The sequence below is a fragment of the Harmonia axyridis genome, chromosome 7 (assembly GCF_914767665.1).
Source record: "Harmonia axyridis chromosome 7, icHarAxyr1.1, whole genome shotgun sequence".
In the NCBI taxonomy this organism is placed as follows: Eukaryota; Metazoa; Arthropoda; class Insecta; order Coleoptera; family Coccinellidae; genus Harmonia; species Harmonia axyridis.
Genome location: NC_059507.1, coordinates 35,055,886 through 35,071,546, shown reverse-complemented (window position 1 = coordinate 35,071,546; position 15,661 = coordinate 35,055,886). Strand labels below are relative to the sequence as shown.

Here is a 15,661-nt window from a genome sequence, read left to right as displayed (position 1 = left end):
AATTATTCACCTCAACGAAATTCAATTTTGCCGGCAAATTTTGCGAAAACATCAAAACAAAAATTGTTCACTAAATAATGCAACATCGAAGATTTCTTAACAGAATTGACAAACAGCCATATCTTTTTTCTTTGAATAACAAATGACTTGTGTGATATCTTTTTGAAATCACTATAAAATAGACAATGTATTGTTGTAATGTGCAGCAGTAGCTCGGTACATTTTGGTTCCACTACGATGGGCTAAACTTCATGAACAAAATAATCCACTAACAAAATTTCCAATAAAAATATTTCTCATTGCCCCCCTTTAAAATGTTCGGAGGATGTTTTTAATGTAAACGTTAAAGTCATTCTTCAGCAATATTTTACTGGAAAAATTAACCAAAAAGGTGTAAAATTGTACCAACCGTAAGGACAAAACTATTGAAAGGGGAAAAAATTCATGATGTTGAAGCGAATATCGTCCCATTTTTATTAATGGCGTAGTTTTGACTTTCCAAATGTCAGAGGATGACAGCTTCAAAAGTGACAGCTGCCCAGATAGCGGGCTATTCAAAAAGAAAGAGTTATGAATTTGTAAGTGGTTTCCTCTGAATATAACATCTTCAATCAACACGTTCTAATGACCTAGTGGTTAACATACTTTGCTATAAGTCTAACGTCGAAAATATCGTTGCCTCATTGAAAAATAATTGGATTTGAACTATACCATTTGCAGTGTTTTCATATAAAATTATGATGAAAGTCATTGATATAGAAAACAAGTTACCGACTTTATTTTTCGAATTATCCTCACTCAAACGAACGAGCGGCTAGAAGTATGGAAGGTACACGTGACAGTCATAAATGAAAGAGTCTATATTTAAAATGTAAACAGGAAAACTCCAGCCAGTAGACAAGCCAGGAGTATCGGCCAATTTCTCTGAATGCACAGGTGAAATCTCATATCATGAAGCGAATCAAAGGTTTCGAATGATAAATATTGAACGAAACGAAATATATGTAGCAGCAATTTGCAATTATCAACAATAATTCAAATTTCGAAGGGTTGAGTTATCATTTATTCGAGTAAAACAGAAAAAAATGCTTTCAACTTCGGCCTGAAACTCAACAAAAAAAAAACCAATACACGTCTCTATCGGTTTCAGTTATTGCTCCTCATCAATGAAACAGCCGCAAACCCAATTTTTCTCATTATTTGATTCCCTCTTCCTCTGCGGAAAGATAGATCGCGTCCTGAATTTCAATTAATTTTTCCTCGCGGAAGAGTTACAACGGTTTGAAACGCTTTTCGCCAATTAAAAGCAGAGCCATGTCAACTGTTATAATGGAAATTCCTTTTCGACTGGAAATTAATGCCAATTAAATGGGCGGAACTGACTCGAAAATTGTTGAATCAGGCTGGTGGATTAAAACAGAAATACATTCAACATTTTTTGTTTCTCGGTGAATGCAGGATATGTTCAGTTATCGAAGTAGAACTCTACTTATTTTCCTCCACTTTCTTTTTATCCACCTCCCTCTCCTTTTTCTGCTTCCTTACCTATTTCCTCTCCTTCTCTTCCTTCTTAATCACCTCCTCTTTAACCTTCTCCTTCTTCTCCTTCTACTCCTCCTCCCCCGTCTCCTTCTTCTTCTTCTCCTTCTTTTTCTCCTTCTTCTTTTCCTTCTACTTCTTCTCCTTCTTCTTTTCCTTCTTCTTCTTCCCCTTCTTCTCCTTTTCCTGCTTGTTCTCCAACCTCTTCACCTCCTCTTCCTTTTCTTCTCCTTCTCTAAAGAGAAGGCTTTACTCGTCTTCGACTTAACTTGAACTGACTCTCAACCCGAACTTACTTCGTCTACTCTGAATATCCTTCCCTCCTTCTGGCTTGACCACACCCTTAGGGAAAGTACCATCCTCTAGTCCAATAATAGTTTTGCCGTACCGCCCACAAAGATCTTCGCGGATTCCTGGAAATCGAACTAGAACCTGATACACAGATGTGACACATCTGGTACAACCGTCTTGTTCTCGACCTTTCCCAACCCCAGTAAGTCTCTTAAGATTTACAACCGACATGACACATTTTCGACATCCCGAAGAATTACACATCCTTTTTACATTATATGTACAATAACAATTCGTTATTGTAAATTCATTGAAACTGTCATGCCCTCGACACTTGAAGAAACCAATAGATCTCCAAGCATTCTGTTGACCATCTCAATTATTTACAGGGAACAATAACTGGATCCTACATGTATATATGAAAAAGCAATTTGATTATTCCTACTGACTGATACATTATGTTCTTTTAAACTCACCATCTTGATCTTGTTAATTTTTTTTTTGTGCTTTGGCTGTACCAAATAGATATTCCATTTGGGTGTTTTGCGGCATTGGTGAGCTCATTTGATTTAAATTAGTAGCTAATCTTTTTCTGTTCTTATTTCTGATTCAATTATTCAGAGTTAGGTGGAAGAATAGACGCAAAATCTCGGAACGGTTTCATTATCAACTAAATATCGGTCTCAAATCTGTGCATTTTTTTGTATCATACTTTCTATAAAAGAAAGCCTTTATTATCATTATTATTAATATTCCCTCGAAAACAAAATTATCTATATCAAGATCGTTAGTGACAAGTGATGTTTGTGTATTCGTATTGAGATGAATGGATGGAATGTCGTTCACTTATACACGGCCAAAATTGTAGAACAACTGTTTCCTATTCTGAAACTCCACGAATCGAATTGGATAGGTCCGGCAAAAGCCATTCGGAATCAGAAGCCACAAAGATGCGATATCAGACTCGGCCAATTCGACTCTCTATCGCATATACTGCGCATAACAAAGCATGATAACGGGACACCGTTGCTACCTAATAATATTCCACTAGGGAGCAAAGTGTCAAACACCAGGCTACAATTCCGATCTGAAATTGCATACAACAAGGCAACAATCATGTCCCGAAGATATTATCATAACCGAGTTAGCTGGTGCATAAGTGAGAGAACAGAGGCGTCCTCTGCAGTATGGACGCGAGAATATCTCTTTTGAAATCGATGAATTTCATCCCTGTGTGTTTAGTGTTAGCTCTTCCTCTTATTACCATTAATAATATATAGTTCGAGATGGATAAATACAGTCCTTAATGTATATTTTGCCCTAAGAATCTTCTAGAATCCTAACTAATAGGCCCGGATCATTTTTGCTGCCTCACGTAATTTATTTTCATCTCACTGGTCCATCATCAATCCTAATCTGTTTATTTATTTATCCTTAACGACATATTCTTCTCGCATACGTCTCATCTGGGTCACTCCACTTACCCCTTGAAGCGGGAAGAGTTTAGGAAGTGCACTCCAGGGATTTTTACAAATTGGTCTTTGGCGTGTCCCTGACGTTGAATATTGAGAAGGGTGCGCATTAATATTTCTGTATCTAGAGCTAGAGTAGGGTTCTCTGTTGAAAGTTTGCGTATAAAATTCTTACATGAACTGGGGGGAACAGGGCTTGACAAAAGTTACCTCCTCCACATATCTTTTGAAATATTGAACTGCTGTAGTCTTGTCTATTGCTGAGATAATTTCAAGAGATATTTTATGAAATGTGTAGCCTCGTTGGAAAATGAGATATTTTTATTACGTATTCGGTAATATGTACTGCTAGCATTTTTTGCAGGTTTACAACTTTGCTTCCGCTGTTTTTTTTAAGAAATTCGAGACTTCATTGAAGAAAACTGGTTGTATTACTATGATTCAAAGTATTGTCCATCGCTGGTCACTATTTTCTTCCATCTTTCAGGCAGCGTACGAATCCCGCGTTGAAAAAACTGGTCATCTTTTGAAGCGATCCACGAAGCCATGTGCAATTGATCGAAACTAGTGATAGTCCGAGGGAGCAATGTCTGGAGAATACGGCGGGTGGGGTAGGACTTACCATTCCAACGTTTCCAAGCATGTCACTTTCGTAACATGGGGTCGAGCATTGTCATGCTGTGAAATCACTTTATCATGTCTCTCTTTGTATTGCGGCGGTTTGTCTTTCAATGCTCAGCTCGAACGCTTAAAATGCGTTCGATAACGATCGCCTGTGATTGTTCCAGTCACTTTTAACGACTGATAATTCACTACGCCGAGCTGGTGCCACCAGATACTGAGCATGTCCTTAGAACAGTGAATATTCGGTTTGGCCGTCGACGTGGAAGCATGGCTGGGATATCCCCATGATTTTCTGCGCTTGAGATTATCCTAATGAACCCATTCCTCGTCTTCAGTTACAATACGATGCAGAAATCAATTTCGTCTTTGCTTTGCAAGCAGTTGTTCACAAACAAACAAACGCCGTTCAACATCTCTAGATCTCAACTTGTACAACACTCAATTTCTGAATCATTCCCATGAATTTCAGCGTTTTGAAATGGCTTGGTGCTTTACTTCCAATGATCCTGGCAATTCTTGTTGCGTTTGACACGAGTCTTAATCAAGTAATGCCTCCAATTCTGCATCTTTGAGAACCTTCACTCTTCCACCGCCATATTGGTCAAAATCACCGTTCTTGAAGCGTTGAAACCACTCTCTGCACATTATTTCACTAACTAGCTGCCTAACCATTGGTACTTGAAAGCATTCGATGAGCCTCAGCCGAAGATTTCTTCATATTAAAGCAGAAAATTAAAACCTCCCGCAAATGACAAGAATTTGGCTCGTAAGCTGACATGTTTAATCGAGAATAACTTTTCGATATGTTTACAGATACCTAAACTTCTTGTATGACATTCACGATCTATTTATCTCTACTACCACTTACCGTTGCAGCCATCCATTGCAAAACGGCGGAAGCAAAGTTTTACACCTAATATTTTTTTTTGAGTCAGTCTTAAAGTCAGGCAATATTTCGTTAATGAATCTGTAGTCTTGGTTTAAACCAATTATCCTACAACGTAAGACTTCAAAACAGATCGATAACAGAATCACCTCTCTCAGTTGAGCATTCTAGGGTAAAAAAAGTAGTAATAAAAGGAAAAATGAGAGTTTATGATAAATATCGAGCCCACCACCTGGAATCATCGTTTGAGAAAACGCCGGCTCTAGAAAGGAGGCTGTAGCGGCGTCTCCAAGGAGTCGACGTCCATTCCCCCGCCAAAAGAGAAGGCCGTTAGTTCGAAACCGATTCACTTTCTGCCCCGAGCCGAGACGATATAAACATAAAAGTAAATAGGGGAATCACCAGACGAAGCCGCTTATTCTGAAAATTGAGCCTGATCGACAATATTGACTTCTTGTAACTGGAAACGTTAACGCTGCCCTTCGCTTTTATGAAAACGATATTTCTCCGTTTTAATTTTTTTTTCTCCGCTCCCATCTCATACTTTCCCGAAATTGAAAGTCAATGTTGGATCTTGTCTAGTTGGAAGATTCTGTTTATGTTGCCTTCTGTAATTTAATTATTTTCCGAAATCTTGTTGAACTCGTGAACTCATTATCCAAAGCGATTGTTTTATCATTTCTGGTGTTTCAGAACTTTAACCAGTTTAACCAGTTTTACAAAAAAAATTTCCTTTAGACTTTTTGTTTGAGGACACGTGGAAGATGAGGTCTGCGCCAATGCTTTAGAATCGATTTAAGACCTCAAAGATGAAATTCGTCAAGTTATGAAGGATGTACAGCATCAAATGTGTGAAAAATTTCATGAAAAGGCTATAGTGCTGAAATCTGACTTGACGGCCCATTGGCTACTATCGTTTTTCATTCAAATGACATACCGTCCTCTTTACAATGAAATAAACATCCATTTAATTCGCTTTAAATGGAATCTTTTTTTAATATCAAAATGAAACCTTATTGAAAAACCATTTATAATGAGTTTTTTGAAACAAAAATTTCAGATAAATTTTTTTTTCAAAATCCGCCAAATGGTTTTGCAGATATAACCAACTAATATTTTCACAAAAGTATCAAGTAATACTCACCAGAAGAAATCTTATTATGACCGAATAATTGTCGTGCGTGAAATGAGGAAATATAGGAAGTAGAATATATATAAGCATACAACTTTGCTTACGCCGTTTTCTTCAGAAATTCGAGGGTTTATTTTAAAAAACTGGTTATACATTTATGATTCAATGTATTGTCAATCGCTGGCCACTACTTTCTTCCATATTTCGGGCAGCGTACGAATCCCACGTTGAAAAAACTGATCATCTTTTGAAACACGAATCAATCCAATTTTTTACTTATTCATGAGACCGGAAATGCTGGTCAGCCAGACCGTGTGTCATTGATCGAAGCAAGTGACAGTCCGAGGGATCAACGTCTGGAGAATACAACGGCTGGGGTAGGACATCCCATTTCAACGTTTCCAAGTATGTCTTGACCACTTTTGAAACATGGGGTCGAGCATTGTTATGCTGTAAAATCACTTTATCATTACTCTCGTTGTATGGGGGCCGTTTTTCTTTCAATGCACGGAATTTATTGCGTTCTATAACGATCGCCTGTGATTGTTTCAGTCAGTTTTAACAACTCATAATACTCTACGCCGAGCTGGTCCCACCAAATACTGAGCATGACTATGGAACGTTGAATAATCTGTTTGGCCTTCGACGTGGAACCATGTCGCTTGGGATAATCGTAATGAACCCATTTCTCTCCAGTCACAATACGATGCAGAAATCCCTTTCCTCTTTGCCTTGCAAGCAGCCGTTCACAAGCAAACAAACGCCGTTCAACATCTCTCGTCTTCAACTCGTACTGCAGTCAATTTCCTTGTTTCTGAATCATTTTCATGACATTCAGGTATTTTCAAATCACTTGTTGCGTCACTCCCAATGATCCTGACAATTTTTGTTGCGTTTGACACGAGTCTTGATCAAGTAATGCCTCCACTCCAATTCAGCATATTCGAAAACCTTATCTCATTTGAGAGCATTCGATGAGCCCCAGCCACAGATTTATTCATATTGAAGCAGTAATTTGAACCTCTTACAAATGACCAGAATGACATGTTTAACCTAGAATAACTTTATGATGCAAATAGACTAATAATGATAATAATGATAATGAAATAATGATTAGAAATTATTGGCGTACAACTTTGTTTTCGCGGTTTTGCAATAGATGGCTGTAGCGGTAAGTGGTAGTCGAAATCAATAGATCGCAGATGTCATACAATAATTATTATTGTATGACATCTGCGATCTATTGATTTCGACTACCACTTACCGCTACAGCCATCTATTGCAAAACCGCGAAAACAAAGTTGTACGCCAATAATTTCTAATCATTATTTCAAGATCAAGACCGGAACAATCAGATTCTCGATATTTTTACTTCAAGGTGAAGAATCGAATTCCCCAACATTCCGCCACTGTGCGACCTTAGGGGTGAAACCATCACATGTTACGCTTTGGAAATAAAGCATATTTATAGGGCCATTTTCACGTATTGGTCATAAACGAGGTGGATATTACTGGAAGAAATGTTGGCGTCCATCGTTTCGAATAAATTACAGAAACTTGAACTTGAACCTTCCATTCGAATTTTACTACTGTGAAAGCTGCTCGTTTCCAGCAGGGGTATAAATTTGTTTATTGTTACTGATGGGGAGAGAGGGGGAATTTTCAGAACTTTTTCAAGACAGATAAAAACAATTTCTGATTTTCTGAGATTTATTATACACTGCGCACAAAAATTAACGCACATTATGGAAATCTCAAATTTACTCTAAAACTGAAGGTGTTCTCAATGAATATTTCCCTCCTGTCAAAAATTCTATGTATCTGGAGAACAATTATCGAAAATTACAGCGATAATTGCATTGTAGGAAGCGAAACTGCACTGCGATAATTGTTCTGTTCATAGATGCATAGTTTCTATGCATCTTACACAGTTCGAATCTATGGCAATTCCATTCTACATCAGTTTGACAAGTGATGTAAGAGTTTATTCGGGAAATATTCCCCCGAATTACACTCGTGCATCAAAATGACCGGATAATTTCGCATTCCAGCGTGTTTTCCTTGAAAAACTGCATTCGGTCATTTTCATTTTTGGAGAAAGAGCCCTCCACCTTCGGTGTCGGGCTCTTTCTCCAAAAATGAAAATGAACTCATGCAGTTTTTATGACAACACGCTGTCATGCAAAATTATCGGTAATTTTGATGCACTTGTGCAATTACTTATGATAATTATTTTTATCAGAATTATGCATGCATATGTTATCCACTTTCAACGTTTTTCTTCAATACAGATGTTTTTCCCAGCAGGAATAAAAAAAGATGAGATTATCAGATTTTTAATGTATTGGCTCCATTCTGAAATCAGTTGTTCTCGATCAATTCTAATGATCAATAGTTTTTCTTTCGTTTGATTTTCTACACTCGATCGCTATGCAACGCGAAACACGCAATTTGACCCAAGAGGAATGTGTCCAAGCGGTAGTTTTGCGAGAAGAAGGGTGGACATACACAAGAATTGCAGAAAGGTTTGGAGTGTCACATACAAGTGTGTCCAGAATGTTGCAGCGATTCAGGGAGACAGGTATGAATGTCCAAAAACCAGGACACGGTAGACCACGGGAAACAACTGCCATTCAAGAACGTTACTTGAGAGTTCCTTTGTTGAAACAACGGTTTGCAACCGCTCGCCTCCTTCAAAATCAGCTTGAGCAAACTCATGGGTTGCAAATTAGCACTCAGACAATAAGAAATCGCCTCAGAGAATATGATTTAAGGCCTCGTGTCGCGGCAAGAGGCCCAGCTCTTACCCCAGCCTATCGAAGGGCGCGTTTGGATTTTGCGAGAGAGCATATCCATTGGAAAGAGGCTGATTGGGAAAGGGTTTTCTTCACAGATGAGTCTAGATTCTGCCTCTACCACTGTGATCGACGTTCCCTTGTATAAAGACGTCCACATGAAAGATATGCTCAGTGCAATTTCCTGAATACTACTGGTTTCGGGGGAGGATCGATTATGGTATGGGGTGGAATATCTTTGACTGCTCGCACAGACCTAGTGGTCGTTGATAATGGAGCTATGAATGCTGATGGGTATATAAGGAACATTCTTGAAGAGCATGTAATGCCATTTGCCCCATACATTGGTGAAAATTTCATTTTTATGGACGATAATGCCAGACCCCATCGTGCGCGCATCGTTCAGGAGTACCTTGAGAAGTCTCTCGAATGGAATGGCCAACAAGAAGTCCACATCTCAATCCGATTGAGCAGGTTTGGGACAACCTCAATAGAAGGCTGAGAAGTTCAGAAAATCATCCAGCTACTCTTAATGACTTAGGAATCCAACTCAGAGAAATCTGGGAAGGATTAGATCAGAACATTTTAAGATTACTCATTTTGAGTATGAACCATCGTTGCTGAGCTGTAATTAACGCAAGGGGTGGAAATACCAAGTATTAAATCACTTATCAGCATTCCAGTATTTTGAAAATTGTTTATATCTCTTTTTTCACATAAGATTCGGTGAAATCCTGAATTTTTTTCCATTTAATGTGTCTTGTTTCGTTCAAAACCTTCCCGAGAGAACATAAAAAATAAGTTGTAAAGTCAATGTAGAGTTAACTTTCATTAAAATTGAGATTTTCACAATGTGCGTTAATTTTTTTGCGCAGTGCAGTTAATAGTGGAATAATAATTCTAAAGCTATTAATCACGTGAAACGAAAAATTTCTCCCGATCTAAAGATGGCCACACACGACGATATCTATTTAAAGGTCTTTCCCCACTCGAGGTTTTCCCCATTAAACATCGTTCTTTCGCAGATTCCCCGAAAAGAGACCAGACAAAGCCATTGCCATCAAAGAGGGCGTCGTTGCATTCCTTTATGCGCATTTGATAGGCGAAATAGTGTGTACTTTAACCTCCGAAGAAGTGGTTGAAGGAGTAACGAGATTCGGAGGCATTTTCATTCCGAGATACAGCGTTAATTTTCATTAGGGCTCCCATGGGGCGCTGCCGGAGTCGGAGCTCGCTTGTACTTTGACCAGAGAAAAGTAATTGGAGCGGTAATGAAATTCGGAAGGCGCGTTTGCAGCGAGAAACATCGCGGAATAAAAGTTTTGGAGGCGGCTGATGTTACGGCAGTTTTTACGGTTTTGGTGTGGGGAAATATTGTAGCTGTATTTTTGGATGGTAAACGGTTTTCAAGAGACTGTTGCACTTTTTTATTGGATAAAATGAAGAGCAACTTGATGCAGTCTGGAATCAGTTTTTTCCTTCGAAGGGGATATATTTTTTTTATCTCCTCCTATTGAATTATATATTCATTATTCAACTGCTTTTGGGCAATTAATAGTAAGTATTAACAAACAGCGTGAATTATAAAAACTCACTAGTATAACTCACTACAATAAATCGGAAAATATGGATCTGTGCTTCTTTACTTCTGTGCTCCTATTCGATTGGCCGAAAGGGAACATTCCATTATTGTTATTGAGGGGAGGAATGCCCGAGAGAATGTCACTTTAATAATTTTGACGTTCTCAAATTAAGTTGATATCTAATTATTTTGAATGTTTTGCTGAAAACGATTAATTCAGATAGTGAAGATGAAATATTACATAGGTATACATTTCCAAAAGAAAAACAGCTAATTTTACCATACAGAATTATTTGCCCGAAAAAAATATAAAGGAGTTTGAAAAAATTTTCAAGATTGGTGTAGCAGTAAGATCATTAAGTCATCGTTTACAGGGAATGCTTTTCGGTATATTTCAATGCATTTTTATAGGCAACTATTAAGGTTTTTCAATAAAGTTCTATGTCTGTAATCTATACTGGATTCAAGCTAGCCGAAGCTAGTTCGATTGTGATTGGTGACACTAAGTTTCCATCTCTCTTATACTCGGGATCGAGCACATATGTTTATTTCCCGTTCCTACTGTCTATATTCTAAGTCTGTTTCTTTTTTTTTTAATATTTATTGATATAGTCGTAGATAAAGTAAAGTATTCAACTTGCGGTAATAGTCATAACTCACTTGATGAAGGTTCTTGATTTTCGAAGTAAATACTGATAGGTGATTTCCCTGAAACGCAAGTGTCTTTTAATGTTTTTTTTTTTGTAATCGCAAAGTATTACCTTCTGATTGAAATAACCTGCATATATCCCCATCTTCTGTGTATTCTATTATGAATAAAGATTTTGAAATATTTTTCATAATATTTATAATCTTGAATTGAAAGTGACCTACTTGGATTATATTGAGTAGTTGAACTTTATGATTAATTTGGATTATATAGGGTTTTCGAATAAGAGGTTACATTTTGAAGAACCCACTCTCTGCACAGACGTTACTTTTGGAGTAACTGAAATGGTGTACAGCTATAAAAAGGAAAACCAATGTAAAAATGAATTACAAAGTAATGTTGAAATAATTATGGATTCAATATTTTTGATAATTCATTGTTAAAAGTCACTTCAAACCACTTTCATGTATCCAAGTTCTTAAAAACTTCACTTTTACGTTGAAAATTTGTGCAGTAAAACTGTCTGCGCGAAAATTTGAAGTACACGTCTCAGTTTAGTTTTTAGTGGTGTTTTCGAATATTAAAACAGATTTTCAAAATTCCGATGTACAGGGTGTTGTTACAAGGATTCAAACGATTCATAATTTTTTGTTAACCCGGACCTGGATTTTCAGGGTGGTTGTTGCATGATACGTTTCGGCTCTCAATTAGGAACATATTTGCCATATATGAAGAAAATATACCGGGTGGTTCGTTCGATATGGCCTCAGAAAGAAACGGACAAAATTCATAAAACACCCTGTATCTCGGCTACGAAGACAGTAAGACCCAATAAATGGGGTATCTCCAGAACCACCTTGGTGCCACCTATGCACCTGTGAAGTATTTCCGTTTCCCAATGAAACACCCTGTATTTTTTCAACAAAAAGCATTCGTGCAGGTGCAAAAGTTCATCGTCTCCGACTCGGATTTTTGTTGCCACCAGTACTCATGCTTCTTGTTGAAATATTTCTTAGCAAAGTGGTTTTTCGAGTTTTTTCCGAAAAATTAGAATATGATATTCTTTTCGACAATCGATGTCAAATTGCAAAAAAAAAGCTGCTTCAGAATTCAATAATAGTTTGAAATTTTGACAGAAATAAACATAAAGTGAAAGGAAACATTGTATGGGACTCCATTAGAATTAAATTTGGGATGAATATTTCCCTCCTGTCAAAAATTCTATGTATATGGAGAACAATTATCGAAAATTACAGCGATTATTGCATTGTAGGAAGCGAAACAGCACTGCGATAATTGTTCTGTTCATAAATGCATAGTTTCTATGCATCTTACACAGTTCGAATCTATGGCAATTCCATTCTACATCAGTTTGACAAGTGATGTAACAGTTTATTCGGGAAATATTCCCCCGAATTACACTCGTGCATCAAAATGACCGGATAATTTTGCATTCCAGCGTGTTTTCTTTGAAAAACTGCATTCGGTCATTTTCATTTTTGGAGAAAGAGCCCGACACCGAAGGTGTATTATCAAGATTCATACAAACATTTTCACCACATACCTAGTCTTAATTCCAAAATTCCTCTAGATAATGTAGGAAAAAGACGGGGGGAAATTATATATCAAAAGTATGCAGAGAAATATCTAGAGGAATTTTGGAATTAAGACTAGGTATGTTTTCCAGAAATGTCAAAAAAATCAACCAGATATAGTACCTACTATACACGGAAAAAATATTTCATTCATCCTTTGAATACTCGTTTCAAATTTGATATTTTATGTTTTATATTCCTCGAAGAATGAATATTCAAACCCAATTTCTTGATTCTCTGAAGTTCTTCTTGAGGTCAGGATCGGGCTGGGTCAGTATCAAGATTAAAGACCGTAAATTTTCGCAAGAACCCACTCCGTTAGAACTAAAATTCTTCAGAAAGGAACTTGTCGGCTCAGATAAGCCGGGAATGGGCTTGTTTTAACCAACTCCAATCCGAGGAAACCAGAATATACCAAGCAATAATAGATACCGCGTGAACCTCATATGCAAATGCCCCAACCACCCACTAACACAAGTATCGCTATCAATCCGTGTAAAGCAAATACTTTGTCGGAATTACCATAACTAACGATGTCGTGTTAGATTACGCCGAATATAAAATGTTACAGTTATTGCCAATCAGCGTTCCAAAGCACACCAATTACCCGATTCATAAAACACCTCGTTATTAACATAACTTATCACAATAGAGCGTTCGAATTGGAAAAGAATCTATTGATGGTCTGAATTGATTACGGAACGTGTTTGTTCGTTACGACATGTTGCATGTATATAGGAATATAAGAATCGGTGTTTTCTTTCGTACGGGTATCTGCAAGAGGAGGAGTTCTATTATTATGGATGTAGATTCTATAAATGATTTAGACTGCGAGAAACTAGCTCTTCTCGTATGGCCATAACGAGTTTTACAACCTTGTCAAGCTCATCTTCGGTGTAGCAATTCCATCGAAGATTCTCTTACCGTTATGTTATGTAGATGGAATAATGGTTGTGATATGGTCAAGTTTGATGATTGCACTAAAGGGTTTTCAGAGAAGAGGTTTTTCATTTTGGGAGAAATCAATGACCGTTTACTTCGAAGTTAAGAGGAAGGTATGCCATTAACGAAAAATGGCTGCCACGGCTACGGTTGCATCACTAAATCTTTTTCATAGAGTTTTCCATGATCAATTCTCACATTTGCGATTGTAGGTTCTCGATAACTTCACAAATTCCGTCTTTTAGATCTCGAATCGATTTTGGAGCATTAGTATAGACCTCATCTTCCATCAAAAGAAAAAAGTAAAAAGGTGTTTAATCACAACATCTTGGTAAAATAATCTCTTCAAAGAAATAACATGACCAGGAAATTTTTCTTGTAAAATTGCTATTGCTTCATTGCTTGTGTGGTACGAAGCAACTTGTTATTGTACATAAAAGCCATCCAGATCAATATCTTCCAATTTCGAGCATAAAAAATGATTACTCATATCGCGGTAACGCAAGCCATCCACCATAACATTTTCAGCTGTTTCATTTTCGGGTAATTGAGGTCTAATCACTCCACCATCCCAAAAACCGCACCAAACAGTGACACGTTTAGGATGGAGAGGCATTTCAACAATCATTCTTGGATTTTCCGAGCCCCAAACCATTCTGTTTATTAAAGTAACCTCCATTGTGAAAATAGGCCTCATCGCTAAATATGATTTCTCGATGAAAATCCGGATCATTTTGATTTATTTCAAGGACCCCAATCAGTGCAGATACATTGCTGGTGATCGACCGGCTTGAGTTCTTGTTTCAACTGAAGTTTTGAAGCCTTAAGACCTAAGGCTTTAGGCAGTATGCGGTGTTATGTCGTTTTGTAGAATGCCTGATTCCTAAGTTCGACGAGGAATCGACAACCCTGGGGTTTCAACACTACCGCCTATAGCAGCAATATTCTTAGTTATTCTTGAGCTACGCACACGGTTTCGATTTTCAACAACACTATCTTGCCCCAACAGCTCAATTTTTTCCGCCAGTTTCAATATTGCCGGTCGAGAAGATGCTTCACGACGACCTAAACGTGCTTTAGTTTAAGGAACTGTGCCTGCAAAATTTCCACAATTTTTGTAGTATCGTCCTATTTTCAGTAATGAGTTATTTTTTATTTCTCAAATGTTGAAACACGCTTCAATGTTGGTGAATGGGCCAATTGTAAACGAAGTTTATATATATTTCTGATAAATCAGTTTCTTGCAATTTCACGTTCAATACATAATTACTAATTATCATAATGGCTGATTTGGAACATTTTGTTTCCCATGCCTGTGGTAAACAAAATCAATAGAACAAAGCAAGATCCAGATTGTTACGAGAACTATAGACCAGTATCCATCCTACCAGCTGTATCTGAAGTTTTCGAGTCAATCTTGAAAAACTGTTTGATTGAGTTCCTGGAAAATAATCGTTTCATTCATCCCTCCCAACATAGCTTCAGACGCTGTATTCGAGAAGACCATTGAGGAATATAAAAGTGGTGACGATATTGAGCTATCCGGCATCGATCTAAGTTAGACTTTTGATAGCATTCCACATGAGAGTCGGCTGTTTCGATATTATGGCATAAGAGGAAAGGTCTATGAAATATGCGCATCAAACTTGACAAATCAATCCCAAAAAGTCAAGTAGACTTATTCATTTTCAAACACAAAGAATGTCGAGACCGGAGTACCACAAGGTTCTATATTGGGACCTATCTTGTTTATTCTCTTCGCGAATGAATTATACGTGAACATAGAAGCTGACGAAATCTGCAGCTATGAAGCCGATATAGCAGTTCTCAACATATCCAAAAACACCCTGAAAAACAAGACAGCAAAATCCCTAGAAGATGTCAAAAAATACTTCTAGTCTTCACTCGTCTGGAACAAATAATATGTTGATGAATTATGTTTTATGTGAACGGCTTTCGACGGTAATATTTATTATAAGAAGAATAAAACAAATTTCAAATGTGGAAACTACAAAACTAACATGTTATTTGTCTTTCCACTGTTATATGGAATCATTATGTGGGGACAATATAGGTACTTGAATCGAAAAGGTTCTACTGAAAGAAAAAAGGGCAATAAGAGCACTCTTTGGTCCGAAACAAACTGAAAGCTGC

The 15,661-nt window shown here is 37.4% G+C and overlaps 1 protein-coding gene across 3 annotated transcripts in view; it reads right to left on the bottom strand.

Annotated features, from left to right (window-relative positions):
- LOC123684141 (lutropin-choriogonadotropic hormone receptor) overlaps positions 1 to 15,661 on the bottom strand; it is a 186,003-nt gene that overhangs the window by 100,419 nt on the left and 69,923 nt on the right. The gene's annotated exons all lie outside the window — the stretch shown is intronic.